Source organism: Rhinoderma darwinii, chromosome 8 (assembly GCF_050947455.1).
Source record: "Rhinoderma darwinii isolate aRhiDar2 chromosome 8, aRhiDar2.hap1, whole genome shotgun sequence".
NCBI classification, from domain to species: domain Eukaryota; kingdom Metazoa; phylum Chordata; class Amphibia; order Anura; family Rhinodermatidae; genus Rhinoderma; species Rhinoderma darwinii.
In genome coordinates, this window is record NC_134694.1 from 116,878,463 (window position 1) to 116,900,936 (window position 22,474).

The 22,474-nt window shown below is 47.0% G+C and overlaps 1 non-coding gene across 1 annotated transcript; it reads left to right on the plus strand.

Moving 5' to 3' along the window:
• The first annotated feature begins 1,498 nt into the window (after nt 1-1,498).
• On the plus strand, nt 1,499-1,570 carry TRNAE-CUC (transfer RNA glutamic acid (anticodon CUC)). Its single transcript has one exon. It is a non-coding gene; the product is annotated as a tRNA-Glu (tRNA).
• Nucleotides 1,571-22,474: the final 20,904 nt, after the last annotated feature.

Genomic DNA, 22,474 nt, shown 5'->3' on the forward strand with positions numbered 1-22,474 from the left:
CGGCTTATTAGAGCACGTATAGTTAATAAGGAGGGGGGTCTACCTCTTGAGACCGCTTTTTTTGCAGAGAGCCCTACCCTGAGTGAATACAGCGAAGTGCCCACTGATATCAGGACACCGTCAATGCTTGTGGATTGTAGACATTATTTTCCCTGCAGGAGCAGAATTTGACATTGTCTCTGCTGAGGGGTCCCGCTACACCCCACAATATGAGTAAGGAGCTGCCAGAACTAGATACTAGATATTCCTTTAAATATATTAGCATGGAGCAATTTTGTCGTAGGGACCTTGTCAGAATCTAAATCCCCATCTACATCAATATCTACATCCTATAACTGGCTTGAATGGGGCACATATATGTGAATATTGATGTAGATGGTGATTTGGATCCACACAAGGTCTTCATGACAAGACTGCATCTGACGGGAACCAGAAGAGGACATGTTGTCATCACAATCTCTCAGTAGTGCAGCTTCAGGCTTTGGGCCTATAACTTTAAGTGATCAGATATCAGCATAGATGGAAGATATTAAAATATGTTTTTCACATTTTTTCTCCCGATAGGTCACCTTTAAAGCACCTATTGATGAACTGATAATATTATGTGAATATTACTAAAATGATAACTTCCAACCAATAGAAAATTGTTGTATCAGTCAAATTCCTGTATATAGCGCCACTGTATCTCCCTGAAGGAGCGGAATCCCGCTGTGCCCAGGGATTCCTCTCTAGGAGCGCTCCGCTTGATGTCTCTGTTCATATATGGACAGTGACATCACTGGCTTCTCCTGGAGTGAAATCCCCGGTCACAGAGTCGGCAACGCTGTGGATGGGGATTCCGCTTCACGAGTTGCCCCTGATGTCTCTGTCCATATATGGACAGAGACATCAAGCGGAGCGCTCCTAGAGAGGAATCCCCGGACACAGCGGGATTCCGCTCCTTCAGGGAGATACAGTGGCGTGAAGAAGCACCCGGGCGGAAAAGCGGCTGCTGAGTGGCCGGGCCCAGGCGCTTGTGAAATAAGCAGGGGAATGGAGCCAGCGCAGCGCCCTTTCCACCTGCTGGAGTTATGTGCCCTGTGCAATGGCACAGGTCGCACATCCCTAAGGCTGGCCCTGCCCGTCATCTGTAAGTGTTATTATTATCTTCTAGAACTGCCCCGGTCACCTGTAAGTGTTATTATTATCTTCTAGATAGGCCCCGGTCACCTGTAAGTGTTATTATTATCTTCTAAATCTGCCCCGGTCACCTGTAAGTGTTATTATCTTCTAGATCTGGCCTGTCACCTGTAAGTGTTATTATTATCTGCTAGATCTGCCCCGGTCACCTGTAAGTACTCAAGTTCTCACATATAAAATTACCCTTCTCCTCTTTTTTGCTTCCCTGTGTTCCCCTTAGTGCTGCTGGGGGATGGATCTGAGCAGAATCAATCTCCTTCCCCATCTAGCAGCTGAGAATAGAATTTAGACATATTATATTAAAGAGGGCACATATCTTTCCCTGGTGGTCTAGTGGTTAGGATTCGGCGCTCTCACCGCCGCGGCCCGGGTTCGATTCCCGGTCAGGGAATGTGTGTTTTACCATCTTCAAAATATCTATACTTTTCTAAAATATATAAGCACAGTCCAAGACATGATCAACTCACTACAATGAGGCAGTAAATTTCTCTGATCTGAAAATCCAAGAGGGAGATGTACAGTGCCATACCTGACTCTAAACTGCTGCCACCTAGTGGCCAATATGAATATTACATCACTGGTAACCCAGTAACATTGCAATATTTTTTCTGTTTTCATTTGTTGCATGATTCTGCCTCTGTGACGCTGAAGCATGTAGGAGTAAGAACAGCTCAGCCACGAAGCAGTAGACCACGTAAACACACAGAGTGGGGCCACCAATTGCTGAAGGCTGCGATGTATAAAAGTCTCCTATCCTTAATTTTATTATTCACTACAGAGATCCACACTGTCTCTATGTCCGGAGCTTCATGAAATGTGTTTCCATGGTCGCTGCACAAAAGCCTAAGACCACCATACACACACAATGCCAGGCGGCGGCTGGATTGATGTAAAGCATGTTGTCACTGGACTCTGGTGCAGTGTGTTCTCAGAAGTGATGAATCACGGCTCACTATCTGGCAGTCTGATGGAGGATTCTGGGTTTTGGAGACATTTTACACAATTATAGCTTCCAACTTTGTAGGAACAGTTTGGGGTTCGGCCCTTTCCTGGTCCAGCTTGACAGCGCACTAGTGCACACAGCGACGTGTGGTGCAAAATTGTAGTAACTGTGTTAGGTGTGTGTCTCTCAGCACAGTAGGGATGGATACCAAGAAGCAGCAGTGAGAATTGTGAATGCAGCTTTGGATGTGACTGGAGTATGATGAAAGCCCTGTAATTCTTTGTCTTTTTTTTTCTCACCATAAAAGTGGGACCCCCCAAAAGTTAGCCCGGCAAAGGAAAACCCATAGACTGCATAGTATATAGTAAAATAAAAGTATTTCGGAAATTACTTTTGTCATTAGGAGGTAAAATAAGAATTTAAAAAATTTCAGATATTAATATGAAAAGAATTTTGGTTCTTTTGACTATAAAGAATAATTGCGCAATGTTCTGGAGTGGAGTCGGACGCTTGTGCATCGGTTTGTGTTTTACCTTTATTTATGTGAAGGTTATGACGGTATTAGACATTAAAGAAATATAGACAGAAGCCAGAAGACGTCGTGCGCGCACCTGGGAGAGCGCTCTGCAGCGAGAATCACAATAAATATACACAGCGCCGGCAAGTAAAGCAGATTTATATCCTTCACCGTGTCGCGGGTGCTCTGGGGTAGAAGAATTTTCTTGCAGAGGCAACTTGGAAAAGTAAACGTCATCGTGGAAAGTTGTGACTACAGTTATAATGCTGCTGCGCAAAAGATGATAACGGCCGGAAGAGCAGAAAGAAGGTCAAGTGACTGCTGTCCATTATCTAGAGTGAAAAGCTAAATGGCATGGACTGAGGAAGAAGGACCCTTGATTGGTTGAACCAACCCCAAAAGACCACCCAACAACCATAAGTACAAAACCCAGTACAGTGTTGGTACAAGTCCACCGGTGACCCTCATCATGCCATGCAGCGCCCACATAGCCTCATCTAACAATCAGCACTGAAACGTCACACATACAAAACACACATAGCAAACAAATAGCACAGTTAGGGGGGATTCATACGAGCGTGATTTGCGCGCGTGCAGTCCGCGTTTTTTCTGCGCGCCACGCACAGCACTATAGAAGTCAATGAGGCAGTTCAAACAGTGCGTGTTTCTTGCGCAGCGTTTGTTCGCTGCGTACTATACGCGACAGGTTCAATAACTCTGCGTATTTCGCGCATCACGCACCCATTGAAGTCAATGGGTGCGTGAAAATCACGCATGTCATACGGTGGCAGCAGCTGCGAACGCGCGTTTTTCACGCAGGACACGTTGTCTCTATGCTAAGGAGTTTGAACTAACTAGTTGAAACCAGCAGGAAGTAGCTTAGACAGCAGGTTTTGAAAAAGAGGCCAAACCGTTTGCAAAAGCACCACAAGCACCTTGCAGGCATGCCTCGGCAGATAGATGTGGCGAAGCTCATCGCGTTAGTTCAGGAGCGTCCGGAGGTCTGGAACACCCATGCGGAGTCGTACCATGACCGCACATTGAAGGAGGCAGCATGGGAGCAGATAGCAGAGGCGCTATTCGACCAGGAGTGGGCCGACAGCCGCACCCGTGACCGCCAACGAATTGGTGAGTGGATATCTGTGTGTCGACATTGATGTGTATAATGACATCCATATTGGCTATTGCGTCCCTGCTGAATAAATGCCTGTCATTGCCAACGTTTCCGTTCAGTGGCATCTTTATATAGTATCATCAACTTAGGTTTGTTCTTGTGTAGACGTGTGGTACAGTAGTTTATATGCACTGTCTGTGTGCGCAGTCACATCTGGTGTGTTTATTGAATGATGTGTTCTTTATCAATCATACAGTGGACGATGTAAAGAGACGGTGGCGCAGCTCAAGGGACCAGTTCCGTCGCGAATATGGATCCGGCGGCCGTAGCGGAGAAGGTGGAACACGAAAACGGCGCTACATTTATTACGACCAGCTGTTGTTCCTGCGGGAAATAATGGACATGCGACCGTAAGTACTCGTTGTTGTCCCTTTTCTGCCCACGTCACCTTCCAAAAATGTCAGATACGCCAAAGCAGCTTTGTGTTTGCACATTAAATTTGGTTCCTCAACTGACGTGTCCCCTATATTCTAGAACTAGTGACACTCTGGATGCGTCAGAAGAGGAGGCACGGCCCGAGTGTAGCCAGACGTCCGAATCCGCCGCTCCCCTGGTCGCCCTAACCCCGGAGGCCACCAGAGAGGATCCTGGTCCAGTCGCCTCAGCGCCTGAAGCAGGACAACCGGAGCAAGTGGCACCTAGCCATGCAGCACCCCGCCGCAGACGCCCTGTAAACCCACCCGCAGGTGCCCAGGTGGACGCCCGTGTTCTGTAGTACCTGTGGCATGCTGCTGATGAGGACAATCATGATTTTTTTTGTCGAAGCATGGCACCTTTGATGCGGCGGGTACCAGTGGATATGTTGGTGCGGCTGCAATCCAATATGCTGTCGCTAATCGACAGTGCGACACCCTCGCTAAGTCCAGGCCGGTGCTTTACATCAATAGAGCACTGGCGTAGTGTCTATATGCCCTCAGCGCGGGCCCATTTGCCAGGGCCCTCCCAACCTGCCCCCGTCTTCTCGCAGAAGGCGCAATACCCTCCTGCCCCAAGATACCTCTCCCCTGCCCCAATGCCTGGCCCAGTCCATCACTTTCCTCCATACTCCCTACCTGGCCCAAGTTTACAGGCTCACATGCAGCCTCAGGGCTACCCACCGCAGTATCACCCCCAATATGCTGTGCAGGAACAGGCTCCTCAGGGCGTCGGGGACAGCATAGTGGTGCGGAACTGTCTGGTTACAGCTCGCCGCCCCATGCCTATCAGAATCTGTAGGGGCAAGTGTGTTGTAAGGCCACATGTTACAAACCCATGACATGCTAGGAATCCGTACATGTTTCTTTTGTATATGCATCATGTTGGTGTCATTATTTTTTCGGGTATGTTTTCCCGCCTGTGTATTTTGCTGGTATGGCGTGTATGTGCCACAAACATAAACGCAAAAGTTTTATATATTTCACTTCCGTGTGGACAATCCTTTTGTTACCTTGCACACCATTTCTACAGCCTCTACCGCTATGAAGTGCCATGTTGTAAGAGGTTGGGATGGTATGACATTTCTCCACCACATCGTTGAGGTCTTCGTTGGTCGGAAGGGGTTTGGAATACCAGGAACTGAGGTGTTATTAGTAAAGTTAGTGTTTGGCCATACCTAACTTTACTCACCCAGAAAGGCGCGCAGACATATAGGGCAGGAAATACATTGTCTCCACAAGAGGATGTGATGTCCATGAATTCTTGGCGTCTAAAAAGGGTATTCCAAGCACCTACCGAGCTTTAAGCTCGCAACCCACGTCAAGGGGCCTCAAGTTTTGCGAGTACCTAACCCTCCCCCCCCCAAAACAAAAAAGGACTAGAGGGATAAACAGACGTTCGATAAAATAATAGTAAATTCCCCACACCTCAAATGGCAGCCTTCTGCCAGGTTACATCTCAAGGCTGGCTGTCAAAATACTCCGCAAATTGGTGGCACACTCGCTGGCCACATGTCGGTGGCCGCCCAGGCCGAGCAGCCTGGCCCAGGCTGGTGGTGGGTGCAGATGTTACCATATATTCCCCATCATGAGCAGCATCATGGATGCGGGTAAAGTTGTGCAGCACAACACAGGCTTTGATCACACATGTCACATTTGACGGCGACATTTGCATTGCTGTCATCAGGACCCTCCACTTGCTGGTCATGATGCCAAAGGCGCATTCCACGACTTTCCGTGCTCTGCATAGGCGCTGATTGAAAATGCGCCTACGGTTATCCATGCCCCTCCGCGCATATGGACGCATGACGTGTCTGCTGAGGGCAAAACCTTCATCTGCAACCATAACATAAGGAACGGGTGGCCCGCTGGTGCCAGGGAGGATGCTAGGCTCGGGGACATCAAGTTGGTTAGACATTAGACGATGGCCCATTCTGGACGAGCGAAAAATGCGGGCATCCGCAGAGCTTCCATAGGACCCGATGTCCACGATGGTAAAGCAGAAATTACAGTCCGACAAGGCAAGCAAGACTATGGAAAAAAACTGCTTGTAGTTGAAGTATCGAGACCCAGAGTGGGGCGGTTTCTGCACACGGATGTGCTTCCCATCGAGTGCACCAATACAGTGGGGAAATTGGGTGTCGGTTTCAAACTGCTGCGCTATGCGAAGCCAGTATTGGGCCGTAGGCTGAGGGATCACGCTGCTCTTCAATCTCAGCCACAGGACCACACAGGTTGCTGGGACAATGCCGGAAATAGTGGACACTCCAAGAAGGAATTCAAAATGAAGGGAATGGTAGCTATTGCCGGTCGCCAAAAATCTACAGGAAATCATACAAGCAAACCACAAAGCAAACATGTTAGGTAGGACATTAAGCACCTAAAAGAATGGGTAACCTGGATAACAAAACAGCACATGCCGTAAGGTGACAAGGAGACGCTCCTCTGGGGAAATACAGCGTCGCATGTTGGTGTCCTGATAGGTTATTCCAGGCCGAACCAGCTCCAGCAGCATATCAAAGGCAGGCACAGACAGGCGGCAAAAGGCGCGAAATTTCTCGGGGTGACGACGGAGGTCAGCAAAGAGGGTATGAAAATGTCCTTTAGAGGTGCGTTGGGCCACTATTGGGTGAACCCACATCCTACCTGATCTCCGCCGGTGTGGCCGTAGAATGCTACCGCGTTGGCCAAACCTCCGGGATAGCATCCATGCTAATAGGACACGGGCCAGAGAGCTAGGTGGCATCAATGCAGTGTGGCAGACAAACTTCCCGAAAATACTGGTTGCAACACTGGGTTGCACCCAAAGCACACAAATGAATTAACACAGGTGCACACATCAAGCAGGGGTGTTGCATTCTTGGCCTTTTTGGAGGCTGCCGTCAACAGAACAGCTGCGTGCGTTTTTTACACGCGCGGGAAAAACGCATGTCTTACGCGCGTATTACACGCATACATGGTTAAAATACGCATTGCACACGCTGCTGACACGCGCGCAAAACGCCGCGTTGTTTGCGCGCGCAAAAACGCAACGTTCGTGTGTATCTGCCCTTACAGCACACATACAATACACATACATCACTTCTACAAGTCACATACAGAACACATACAGCATCAAGACAGCGAAAGTACAGTACATATAGAGTATACATATATTACATGTACCGTACAATTACAACACACAAATGGCACTAATACTGTACAACATGCATACAGCACCCATACAGTACACATATAACACCCACACTATATACATACAGTACACATATAACACCCACACAGTATACATACAGTACACATATAACACCCACACTATATACATACAATACACATATAACACCCACACTATATACATACAGTACACATATAACACCCACACAGTATACATACAGTACACATATAACACCCACACTATATACATACAATACACATATAACACCCACACTATATACATACAGTACACATATAACACCCACACTATATACATACAGTACACATATAACACCCACACTATATACATACAATACACATATAACACCCACACTATATACATACAGTACATATATAACACCCACACAGTATACATACAGTACACATATAACCCACACAGCACTGGCGTAGCTATAGGGGTCGCAGCGGTTGCAATTGCGACCGGGCCCCGAAGCCAGGGGGGCCCACGGCCCCCCACACCACATCAATAAAAAGTTACTATAGTAACTCGGGCCGCGGGCCCCTGTTACTATAGTAACAGACTGTACTTACCTTCCTGGTTCCGGATCGCAGCGGAGGTCCTGACGTCACAGCGCTATGCGCCGCGCACAGCATCGAGACGACAGAACTCCCGCCGCGGCTGAAGAGGAAGGTAAGATTAGCCCTGACTGGCGGCGTCCGACTCCCGGGACCCGCCAATCAGCTGTTTTGAAGGGGCCGCAGTGTTCGTACGAGAGCTGCTCCCCTTCATTCCGGTCACTTCATTCCGGTCACACTGTAAATCCGTGTCGGCGATTCACAGTGTGAGCGAGAAGTGAAATGAAGGGGAAACAGCTCTCGTACGAGTGCTGCGGCCCCTTCAAAACAGCTGATTTGCGGGTCCCGGGAGACACATCAGCTATTGATGGCCTATCCTGAGGATAGGCCATCAATGTTTAGGGACTGGCACAACCCCTAAGCCTACGATGTAGCAGGCTTAGGGGGCCCATGAGACAGGATTACAGATTGTGTGATGCTGTCTGCTGGGCCCTGTATCTAAGCCAATCACATGGTAGGCTTAGATACATGGCCCATGTGTGATACTGTCTGCTGGGCCCTGTATCTAAGCCTACCACACTAGGTTTATATAAAGGCCCCAGCACACAGTAATCTTATACTGTATAAGATTACTGTCTGCTGGACCCTGTATCTAAGCCTACCTTGTGGTAGGCTTAGATACAGGGTCCCACAGACCGTATCACATATGGGCCCTGTATCTAAGCCTAACACACGTGTTACTAATAGTTTTTTTTGTGTGTTTTCTTACAGGTTCGGTCGTTTGACTACGTCGGATTCCAGGACTACTTCGATGACGGCTTTTTTTTTATTATCAATAAAATGGTTAATGAGGGTTGTGTGGGTTTTTTTTTTCTATTTCAATAAAATATTTTTTCTATGTCTTTGTTTGTTTTTTTAAACTATATTACTACCGCCTTAGTAATGGCCGCCGGCTGATTGACAGCATCCATTGCTAAGGCGGGGCTTAGTGTTAGCCGGTGCAGAGGCTAACACTAACCCCCTTTATTACCCCGTTACCCACCGCCACCAGGGGTGCTGGGAAGAGCCGGGTACGATCCAGTACCTGACCATGGTGTCCCGTCCAGACAAGGCGTTTTTTACGCGGCCGTTTATAAAAACGCCGCGTAAAAAAAGTCCCGTAAAAAGAAGTGCACGTCACTTCGTGAGCCATTTTTGGAGCCGTTTTTTCATTGTCTCAATAGCAAAACAGCTCCAAAAACGGCCGTAATAAAAGCCGCAAAAAGCGTTTGATGCAAAAAAACGGATGAAAATCAGAGGCTATTTTCCCTTGAAAACAGCTTCGTATTTTACCGCTGTTTTTTGTTTAGCGTGTGAACATACCCTTACTGGTGCACAGACATTTGCATTTTTACTCACATGGGACCCGTGCTGTTTTAAATCTGCAAAAACTTCAGGGCCCTTTATTTTAGCAGGATTTTTCGGACCCCTTACCTTAGTACCATCTGCTCCCACTGTACATATTATAGGGCAATAGATGAAACAAGAACCCAAATTTCATCTGTGAGATAACTGGTTGTCCACGTCACATGATCCCCGGTAATCGCAGTCCGGGCCTCAAATAAAAAGTTGAAATGAAAAGCCCTTAAATATTCAATAAAAATAATTAAAGTCTAAATGAGTTTCCTGGCAGAAAGTGATGATGAAATGATCTCATGATCTGAATGTGGTCATTTACCTGCAGCACGAAGGAGCGCGGCGCCAGCTCCAGCAACCATCATTTATGTAGTAATTAGCTATTTTATTTCAATTTGAACAAAACCTTTTTTGACTCTTCCAGAGCCTCCGTGCGAACGGTAAATGTGTCGTGTCTGGGCGCACATTATAAGAAATCTGTACTCAAATACTGATAAAATACATGATTAGCGACGGCTGAGGGGTGCGGTAATCCCTATTACAGGTCATTTTCGGAAGTTGATAATTAAAGTTTGAAAAAAATGTAAAATAACAAGTATAAAATTTTAAGGTTTAGTAATTATTACATTTCAATTTTTAAAATAAACTTTTTTTGGTTTAATATGAAACGGCAAAATATAATTTTTTTTACTGGCCTTACAATTTTATCATGAAAAAAATGTACACAATTGTCTCCATGAAAACCTTGGTGCCGGACGCTGTACATTTACAGCGCTGAAAGCCCGCCGTTAAGGACCAGCATCATAACTGTATGTATGGAATAGCGATGATGCGGGCACAAAAGTTTAATAAAGTTCCTAAAAAGAAATCGACAGACAAATAAAATAAAGAATAAACAAGTTTTCATTTTTTTTTCATGAAGATTCATTTATTTAATTAAAGTGATCAAGTATATAAATCTATACCTATTTGGTGTTTCATAAAAGTAATGAACCACAGAATAAAATTTATGTTATTAATACTGCATGGTAAACGGTGTAAGAAAAAAATGCAAAGAACAATGGCAGAATATTTTCTTTACATTTTTCCGCGTATAAAAGTTGGTAAAGATTGTGCCATTGGATAATATAACTCAAAAGAGTCCTTATATATGTATGTAAATGGAAAGGGTAAAGTGAGGGGTAGACAGGGAGAAGAGGGTTCGTGATGTCACAGAGTGAGGGTGCGGTGTTATCTGGGCATAGCTGATGATGCCACAGAGTAGGGGGGGAGAACAGTGTTATCTGGGGAGGGCACATGATGTCATAGAGTGAGATGGCAGTGTGACTTGGAGAGGGCAGGTGATGACACAGAGTGAGAGGGCAATGTTACCTGCCAAGGTCAGGTGATGTCACAGAGTGAGGGCAGTGTTATCTGGGGATGTCTGGTGATGTCACAGAGTGAGGGGGAATTATTATCTGTAGAGAGCTGGTGATGTCACAGAGTGAGGGGATAGGGTTAAGTCATAGAATGTTATCTGGGGACATGCGATGATGTTACACACTCAGGGAGCAGGGTTACCAGGGGAGGGCTAGTGATGTCACAGAGTGAAGAGACAGGCTTACCTGGGGAGGGCTAGTGATGTCACAGAGTGAAGAGACAGGCTTACCTGGGGAGGGCTAGTGATTTTACAGAGTGAAGGGACATGGTTATCTGCGGAGGGCTAGTGATGTCAGAGTGAAGAGACAGGGTTATCTGGGGAGGGCTAGTGATGTCACAGAGTGAAGAGACATGGTTATCTGGGGAGGGCTAGTGATGTCACAGAGTGAAGGGACATGGTTATCTGGGGAGGGCTAGTGATGTCACAGAGTGAAGAGACAGGCTTACCTGGGGAGGGCTAGTGATGTCACAGAGTGAAGAGACAGGCTTACCTGGGGAGGGCTAGTGATGTCACAGAGTGAAGGGACATGGTTATCTGGGGAGGGCTAGTGATGTCACAGAGTGAAGAGACAGGCTTACCTGGGGAGGGCTAGTGATGTCACAGAGTGAAGAGACATGGTTACCTGGAGAGGGCTATTGATGTCACAGAGTGAAGGGACATGGTTATCTGGGGAGGGCTAGTGATGTCACAGAGTGAAGAGACATGGTTATCTGGGGAGGGCTAGTGATGTCACAGAGTGAAGAGACATAGTTATCTGGGGAGGGCTAGTGATGTCACAGAGTAAAGAGACATGGTTATCTGGGAGGGCTAGTGATGTCACAGAGTGAAGAGACAGGCTTACCTGGGGAGGGCTAGTGATGTCACAGAGTGAAGAGACAGGGTTACCTGGGAGGGCTAGTGATGTCATAGAGTGAAGAGACAGGGTTATCTGGGGAGGGCTAGTGATGTCACAGAGTGAAGAGACAGGGTTATCTGGGGAGGGCTGGTGATGACACAGAGTGAAGAGACAAGGTTACCTAGGGAGGGCTAGTGATGTCACAGAGTGAAGATACAGGGTTACCTGGGGAGGGCTAGTGATGTCACAGAGTGAAGAGACATGGTTATCTGGGGAGGGCTAGTGATGTTACAGAGTGAAGAGACATGGTTATCTGGGGAGGGCTAGTGATGTCACAGAGTGAAGAGACAGGTTTACCTGGGGAGGGCTAGTGATGTCACAGAGTGAAGAGACAGGCTTACCTGGGGAGGGCTAGTGATGTCACAGAGTGAAGAGACAGGGATATCTGGGGAGGGCTAGTGATGTCACAGAATGAAGAGACATGGTTATCTGGGGAGGGCTGGTGAAGACACAGAGTGAAGAGACAGGGTTATCTGGGGAGGGCTAGTGATGTCACAGAGTGAAGAGACAGGGTTATCTGGGGAGGGCTGGTGATGTCACAGAGTGAAGATACAGGGTTACCTGGGGAGGGCTAGTGATGTCACAGAGTGAAGAGACATGGTTATCTGGGGAGGGCTAGTGATGTTACAGAGTGAAGAGACATGGTTATCTGGGGAGGGCTAGTGATGTCACAGAGTGAAGAGACAGGCTTACCTGGGGAGGACTAGTGATGTCACAGAGTGAAGAGACAGGCTTACCTGGGGAGGGCTAGTGATGTCACAGAGTGAAGAGACAGGCTTACCTGGGGAGGGCTAGTGATGTCACAGAGTGAAGAGACAGGGTTACCTGGGAGGGCTAGTGATGTCATAGAGTGAAGAGACAGGGTTATCTGGGGAGGGCTAGTGATGTCACAGAGTGAAGAGACAGGGTTATCTGGGGAGGGCTGGTGATGACACAGAGTGAAGAGACAAGGTTACCTAGGGAGGGCTAGTGATGTCACAGAGTGAAGATACAGGGTTACCTGGGGAGGGCTAGTGATGTCACAGAGTGAAGAGACATGGTTATCTGGGGAGGGCTAGTGATGTTACAGAGTGAAGAGACATGGTTATCTGGGGAGGGCTAGTGATGTCACAGAGTGAAGAGACAGGTTTACCTGGGGAGGGCTAGTGATGTCACAGAGTGAAGATACAGGCTTACCTGGGGAGGGCTAGTGATGTCACAGAGTGAAGAGACAGGGATATCTGGGGAGGGCTAGTGATGTCACAGAATGAAGAGACATGGTTATCTGGGGAGGGCTGGTGATGACACAGAGTGAAGAGACAGGGTTATCTGGGGAGGGCTAGTGATGTCACAGAGTGAAGAGACAGGGTTATCTGGGGAGGGCTGGTGATGTCACAGAGTGAAGATACAGGGTTACCTGGGGAGGGCTAGTGATGTCACAGAGTGAAGAGACATGGTTATCTGGGGAGGGCTAGTGATGTTACAGAGTGAAGAGACATGGTTATCTGGGGAGGGCTAGTGATGTCACAGAGTGAAGAGACAGGCTTACCTGGGGAGGACTAGTGATGTCACAGAGTGAAGAGACAGGTTTACCTGGGGAGGGCTAGTGATGTCACAGAGTGAAGAGACAGGGATATCTGGGGAGGGCTAGTGATGTCACAGAATGAAGAGACATGGTTATCCGGGGAGGGCTGGTGATGACACAGAGTGAAGAGACAGGGTTATCTGGGGAGGGCTAGTGATGTCACAGAGTGAAGAGACAGGGTTATCTGGGGAGGGCTAGTGATGTCACAGAGTGAAGAGACATGGTTATCTGGGGAGGACTTCTGCTTTGAATAGATGATGGGTTAGAGGGCGGTTTCTTTGGACTGCCTCCAGGAAGTATAAAATAAATAAATAGAGGAAAAAGAAAAGGAAAAGAAATTCCTACACTGGTAACACTTCTTTTTTTTTTTAAAAAAAGCTTAAATTATTTTTGGCCATAGTTCCCCTTTAAGCATTACCAGAACTTCAGAATACAGTGCGTAGTCCAGGGACTGTGATCTGTAAATATATATATTTTTTATAAACTCAATGTTAGTGAAAAATGTCAAGTAAATCAATTAACGTTTGTATGAAGTATGTAATACATTTTCACCAAGTGATTAAAGATGGTTTTCATTAGATCAGCATATTAAAGCCCTGGCTTGGAAAGAGTTTCAGGCTTCACATTGCCAAATTTAAATTTGTCCTCCCTGATGGATTTCATGAGCTGACATTAAACAATGGAAGATAATAATTCCATTCAGTTATTTTCAGTCATCCACGATCAAGAGCTGAAAGGATTCATTCTCTTCAGGGTCAGGAAAAAACAAACTATTTCTCTAATATCCCATCGATGTCACCAGTGGATAATCACCAACTAAACATGACTGCAATTAATTGCATGGATCGTCAGATGACATAATTACTAATCAACAAATATAAGCACAGCATTTATTCTGATCCAGGGGCGAACAATGACTGTATTGGGCCCCTGTGTAAGAAATGTGTGTGTGAGATGCCCTAACCGCCACTCACACACTTGACACATGCTGCAAATACTCTACTCACACATTGGACACATGGCACACACGTGCTGCTCACACACTAGATACAAGGCACACATACGCTACTCACACACTGGACACATGGTACACATGCACTGCTCACACACTGGACACATGCCATGCATACACTACTCACACATTGGACACATGGCGCACAAGTGCTGCTCACACACTAGATAAATGTCACACATACACTACTCACACACTGGACACGCGGCACACATCGCGCTAATCACACACTGGAAACGTGGCACACATACGCTACTCACACACTGGACACAAGACGCAGATACACTACTCACCCACTGGACACATGGTGCACATACACTACTCCCAACCTGGACACATGGCACACATGTGCTGCTCACACACTGGACACATGCCGCACATACATTACTCTCACACTGGACACATGGTGCACATACACTACTCACACCCTGGACACATGACGCACATACGCTACTCACACCCTGGACACAAGACGCACATACACTGCTCACCCACTGGACACACGGCACACATACACTACTCCCAAACTGGACACATGGCGCACAGGTGCTGCTCACACACTGGACACATGGCACACATACACTACTCACACACTAGACACATGCCGCACATACTCTCACACTGGACACATGGCACACATACACTACTCACACGCTGGACACATGGCGCACATACATTACTCACACACTGGACACATGGCGCACATACATTACTCACACACTGGACGCATGGCGCACATACATTACTCACACACTGGACGCATGGCGCACATATGCTACTCACACCCTGGACACATGGCGCACATATGCTACTCACACCCTGGACACATGGCGCACAAATGCCTAGACGTCAGACGATTAGCATAATTAATTACTAATCAACAAAAATAAGCACAGCATTTTTTCCTACCCTCTGATCTAGGTGCAAACACTGACTGTAGAGGGCCCCTGTGCAAGAAATATGCATGTCATTCAGGCACTCGACACATGCGTCACTCACACACTGCACATCTGCCACACATGTGCCACACAAACACTGAACACACAATGCACATACACCACCCCCACACCGGACATATGACACACACGTTCCACTCACATGATGTCACACTACACACCAATCACTTACAAGATTTATTTTGCCCTCTGTTGACCCTTGGTAGAACCCAGCAGGCAGAAGAGAGACGTCTACCACAGAGAAAACCTCATGGCCCCTCCTGTCACATAGTTGCCTGCTGCTAGCACTATTATCACAAAGAGGGCCCCTCCTGTCATGCAGTTACCTGCTATAGAACTATTATCACAGAGAGGGCCCCTCTGGGCCACTGTGCAGTTCCCTCAGTGGCACAGGCGGTATATCTGCTCCTGCTTCGATCATCATGGCAGCATTATCAGCAATCACTGATAAACAAGTGCCCAGCAGGGCATACATAGACATGGGCGACCCTGTAGCAACAAACTAAATGGGGTCTCCCCCCTGTTTATGCAGAAACAATGCTAGTTTGTCCCTTGGAGGAGTGAAGGGTAGCGTGACCATTGTGCTTGTTTAACCCTTCTCCTTTTTGTTAACATTGTTGGGCCTGTGGTTAGGGGGATCCCTGTGCAGGTCCACACTGCCCATGAATCAGTGAAAGGAGGCTAACCTGAGATGGGGCTCCCTATGTATTGGGCACCATAGCTTATGACTGGACTGACTAAATGGTACATACCCCCTTAATGCCCATCAATTACCTTTATGGAAAGATGCACAAAATAGTGATCAATACACATAGTGGCGCACATAGAAGATAGGGGGCACCATAGCAAAGATCAAATTGGGAACCCCATTATTGTGCCAGGTTTTGCCACACAGAACAGAAGGTTCAGGTGTTTGTTTTTCCCTCCACGGCCTCTTAAAGACCCTTGGACCAATATCTTACCCCTTGTTTACTCACAATGCAGTTTCTTTGTAGAGTGGAATCGTGCACTGGTTGTCACCACCCAACAGCAAAGGCGATGGGACCAACCAGGGATGGGACCCCTCTCTCCAAGGGCCCCATAGCAGCTGCATAATCTGCCTCTATGGTATGAACGCCCTGGGAATACATATATTTGAGGCTTAGTTAGAGGGGATTTTTGGGTGTTGAAGATTTTTAATGGCCAGTAATGAGCTAGTGAGGATAAATGAAGGCACTTACTAATGATTGGAGTCATTATAATAAAACCTCCTCCTTTATTTTCCATATATTCGTGCAGATGATTCAATATTATGTATCAGTTTAATGAGATCTTCTCAAGGAATAGGCCGTAGATGGAAGAAAACGCAACGGGGAGAGAATCATCCTCGTATTTATTCTGATCAGCGAGAGTCTAATGTTTCAAAAATTGGTGTTTTTTTTTTCCTAATTTGATAATTGCCTGTAAAACACAATCCTGTGAGAGCGTAATTGGTTTTTACCTGCTCATTACAGGATGCCCACGGGGACCAGATATGTGTATGAAATGAGAGATCTCCGAAGACTTTCCTTCAATCTCTTTGTACCTAATAGATGTTGGTAATGCTGAGAATGAACAAGTCTTTGTCTTCTCATATTTTACTTGCCTCAACCGTGAAACCATTACATCAATAACCATTAACCAATAAAATTGAGCCAGTGCTACACGAAAAGGACCCCAAAATTCCCAAACCCTCTGATCCAGAAAGTTTTGCAAGGGTCTGAGACCAATACATACACCCCCTCAAAAAAGTTTATGAAGCCTCTTGTGGTCTGGCGGCCATCTAGGCATCCCTTAAGGCTTGAGACTGGGTGACTGCCACAGAAAGGCAAACCAAGGGGCTACATGGGGTGAGGAACTTGATGGCCACACTCAACCCATGTGTCTGGCCCAAAGGGCTGGTCAAAGCAGAGGTGAGTGTGCGCAAATAGTAAGAGAGGAAGTGTGCTCTACTCATCAAATAACTAGGGGTGACCCGTTCCAAGTGATTTTCGGGCACCCTTTGGGTTACCACTACAAGTGCACTTCATATCTCAAACTACTCAACCACTTGGGACCCCCCTCTATGAGCCGGAACAGAAAGCCGCTCTGTAAGAGCAGTGCATGGACGGCCATATATTTCACTGGCCGCCATGTATTACCGTATGTCCGGTCAGAGTATGTTTCCCCCAAAATCAGCTGTTTGCCGGCGGCATCGGTAGCCAGACCCTGATCGCTACTGGGGATTCAATATAAAAGGGGTAGTATTTGATGAGACAACCCCTTTAATGGAAAGTAAACCTGTTTTTGAGAAAGGCTCTCATTTCTGCATTATACTATATGTAGCTGTAAGATAGAAATGTAGCAGAGCTGAGATTGGCAATGGACACTACTCTTAATCTTAATCGTTGGGCTCCGGCAATTTTACTACTTCTGCATCCCCTTATAGCTACACCACTGCAGTTCCCTATGCATTATCCAAAGTATCTTCAAAGCTGAGCCACAATTTACATTTTTATACCTCAGTATTAACCGAAATAGCAGTAGTATTTCTCTGATGCTGAACTGTAGCTTGATATAATAGAAATACATTGAAAGAATTCACGGGCCGTTTGGTAAACCTGATTTAATAATGCTTTGTCATCTATAATTTGGCCCAGGAAAACATTGAACGTGTTATATTATAAGTGCGGCGCGCAGAACGATCGCTGCTCTGACTCTACATCAAAAAGAATGAAACAAATGAAACATTTAACTGCCTGCAATAAATGTAAAAATCCCTTCATCTACAGCCTAATGTTAGCAAATGGTGATGAGGGGAATATCTGATCCTTACAATTCTCCATGACTAACATCGCTTCTCCTTTTATTTCATTGAAACAACTTTACTTCTTACAGTAAAACATCTTTATTAAGGGGTTGGACATTTTGTATAACTTTTTCATTGAAGGAATAATCTCTATAACTGGATGATCATGGGGGTATTGGTGTTGTGACCCCTGGAGTAAGCATTATTCAATGGTCATTGCTTTGTTAATAGAGGGAGATTCTGAATGAAAAGGGGACTCTATGCAAGTTCAACTGCCAATGGGTTAAGGAGTTGGGCTGTGCCTTCCTTTGACCCCCATAATAGCCTGTATTATGCTGCAGAGCTGCAATCTCTATTCTGCTTGTGGAGTCACTGTGTACATACATCACATTACTTATCCTGTACTGATCCTGAGTTACATCCTGTATTATACTCCAGAGCTGTACTCACTATTCTGCTGGTGGAGTCACTGTGTACATACATTACATTACTTATCCTGTACTGATCCTGAGTTATATCCTGTATTATACTCCAGAGCTGCACTCACTATTCTGCTGGAGGAGTCACTCTGTACATACATTACATTACTTATCCTGTACTGATCCTGAGTTACATCCTGTATCTCTTTATTTTATATAAATTTACAAAACATAAACTGAAAAACAAATACATAACTAATTCCATATAACCAAAAAGTGACAACCAAATTCTTATAAACAAATTTTCTTATATACATCTCTGTATATGAGAAGAGAAAACGATACCAGACCCGGCCACATACACCCCACTCTTATATACTTACATCTACACTTCATCCGAAGCTAAACAATAACTAGAATATATACAAACATCATATAAACGTAATCCAAAGTACTAACAGAAAATCCCCCGACCCGCGTCAACCAAGGGCCTAAAGAAACAACATAATAATGATGATAATAATAATCAAACAACATAATAATAACAAATAAAATAATAATAATAATAATAACAAAAACAATCCAAAATATAATAATACTAATCCCAATTTTTTTTTTAAATTTTTTTAAAATTTTTATTTATTTATTTTTTTTAATCACACTATACACATCCTGACTTTCCTTAACCTTACCCTTCTTACCTAAACTCCACCACCCCAGCCAGCATCTCGCCTCATGTCCTCTCACGTCCGCATAGTCCAGATGCTGGCCCCCACCACCACACCCAACACCCCAGCCCAGCCCCCCGCCCCATGTCCTCCCATGTCCGCATAGTCCGGGGCTGGGTCAGGCAAACCCCCCCCCCCCGACCCCTCCCAACCTATCTATTAACCCCCTTAAGTCTATCCCTATTCTAACAACATTTTTACAATATAATACAATACACATCACCAACTTGTCCAAATACCAAACCATATACAAAATACACCGTACCCGAAAGCACCAAGTTCGGTCGCTTGTAAACCTTTTTCCTGCCATTTCAATCCTAAACAAAACAAAAATCTTCCTGTGCTTACCTAGCCCATCACCAGATAGAGAGAAGGGAAAGCCCCCCCCAGCTCCCCCCCAGAGGCCAAGGTACCACGTCCACCGCTGCACCCTCCCTATCGCTTGCCCTATCTCCTTACCCTATTACTAGCCCTTTCTTGACCCTATTGAAAGCTGACCCTATGCTGACCCTCACCTTTCCCTTATTCCGAGCCCTATCGCTATATTTTTTTTGGTGCCTCAGCGGAACGCAGACCCCCACCTCCAGTTGAGCACCGGTGACGACCCCCCCCTCCCTCATGAAGGCAGACACATTAAGGCACCCAAAAGGAAAAGCCCCTCCAAAGACGAGAGGCTTTGGATGCTCCCAATCTGCCAACCTCCAAAGAATGCACCTTCACCAGGTCACCCATGATATTGCTAACAACCTCATCCACTAGGAGGATTTTCTTCTGGGTAGAAACTAGACATCGTGCATTCCACATAAAGTGCCTGACCACTATACTGACTAGAAACAAGGTGCAATGGTCCCTACCACCGAGGTCTCCGAACACTCCATAGGCCCACCCAGCATAGGAGAGGCTGGTTAGGCCTGGCCAACCAATGGAGGCTCCCACCCTTTTGTATACCTCTGTATTGAAAGGGCAATGAAGCAGGAAATGCTCCATGCTTTCCAGCACTCCGCCGCACTCCTCCCGGGGGCAATCCCGATCATCAGAGCTTCTGCACTTTAGATTGCCCCTCACATACAGTCTCCCATGGAAGCAACGCCAAGCCAGATCCCAAAACTTCTGGGGAATCCTCGCTGAATTTAAAAGTTTTAATCCCACCCCGAGGTCACTACTTGGGCAGTCTTTGAGCGCCAGGGGCTTCTGGAAGTGGGTCATCAGGACCCTCCTGTCAAGAAATTTTCTCGACATGGTCCTGATCTCCCACACCTCCAGACCCCACCGGCGAACAATCTTCAGAGCCAGGGTGGCATAAGCCGGGAGATGTCCGTGAGGTGTACGCAGGTCTTTCACTTGCCCTCCTCTCTCCCATTCCTGGAAGAGAGGCCGAAACCACCCCCTGCAGGAGGATATCCACCAAGGAGCCCTCTCTTGCCAGAGGTTTGCCAGGTTGATCTTAACAAAGGTGTTCACTAGGAACACCACCGGGTTAACCATACCTAACCCGCCTAGTGTCCTTGGTAGGTAAGTAACCTCCCTCTTGATTAGGTTGAGCCTGTTCCCCCATAACAGCTGGAAGAACAGGCTATAGACCCGAGTCCAGAGAGGTTCTGGCAAGATGCACACACTGCCCAGGTAAAGCAACATGGGCACCAGGTAGGCCTTGGCCAAGTGAACCCTTTCCCTCAGGGTTAAGGACCAACCCTTCCATTGGTCGACCTTCTGGGCAACTAGATTCAGCCTATCCTCCCAGTTCTTCTTGGGGTAATCACCCGGGCCAAATTCGACTCCTAAGATCTTAGCAGACCCCTGAGGCTCTGGAAGGGTGTCCGGGAGATCAAAACCAGGATCTCCTCCTCCCAGCCAGAGACTTTTGCACTTATCCCGGTTGATCTTGGACCCAGATGCCAATGAGTAACGCTCCACTTCCGACATCACCCACTCTGCCTCCCCTCTCGAGGAGACAAAAATGGAGACGTCGTCTGCGTACGCAACCACCCTCTGAGTGACCTCCGGCCCCTCCAGGCCGGCCCCGACTCCCGCCAATGGCCCACGATCGATCCTTTTAAGAAAAGGATCAATTGCGAACGCATATAGCAAAGGGCTCAAGGGACAACCCTGGCGGACACCAGACCCAACCTCAAAGGGGGTTCCAACCCAACCGTTCACCAGCGCAAAAGTCTCAGCCCCAGTGTATAAGGTCTGTAGCCAATTGACAAACCCCCCCGGTAGGCCGTACCTCAGAAGGACCGACCAGAGGTACTCGTGGTCCACCCGGTCAAAAGCCTTGGCCTGGTCCAAGGACAGGATGTACCCCTCCCACCGACCAGAATTTCCCTGCTCCACTGCCTCTCTGACACTGAGGACAGCACTAAATGTGCTGCGGCCTGGAACAGAGCAATGCTGGATGGGTGAAAGGAGCCGGGATGCAAACTTCACCAGCCGATTAATCAGCACCTTTGCGAGAACCTTTCTGTCCGTATTGAGCAGCGCTATGGGACGCCAATTCTCAATACGGGTCGAGTCTTTACCCTTCGATAAAACGATCAAGGCCGACCTCCTCATTGACATTGGCAAAGTACCCGAGGAAAGGCACTCATTAAACACCTCAGTCAAGAGGGGAACTAGGGTTCCTTTAAAAGTCTTATAAAACTCGGATGTTAAGCCATCCGGCCCTGGCGATTTTTTGAGGGCAAGCCCATCAATCGCCAATCCAACTTCCTCTTCCTTGATCGAGTCTATCAAAACACCGAGAGAGGGGTCTACCCCTGGCTCAGGGATGGTTTCAGCCAGGAAAGCCGACATCTCGTCTCGGTTTGGATCTCGCTTCCCCAAGAGGTGCGAGTAGAAGGATCTGACGACCTCCAAGATCCCTGATTTGGATCTCTTCAGAGATCCTGTACTATCAATCAGTCCTGTCACAACCTTACGACTCACTGACATCTTACAGTTCCTGTAGGGGTCGGACGAGCGGTACTTCCCGAAATCCCTCTCAAGAACTAAAGATGTGTGCCTATCATACTGACACCTCCTGAGCAAAGCTTTCACCACGGAGATCTCCTCCCCACTACCCCCTGTTGAGACCAGATGGTCGAGTTTCCCCCTCAGTTCCTGATATAGGCGGTACCTACTCATGGACCTGAGGCTTGAGAGCCTGCGGAAAAATCCTGCCACCCGGACTTTAAACAACTCCCACCACTCAGACTTAGTACCACTGAGATCCAACAAAGGTACCTGGCTCTGAAGAAAATCCTCAAAGGCCTGTCTTATCTCCGCTTCTTCCAAGAGAGTAGAATTCAGCCTCCATATACCTCTTCC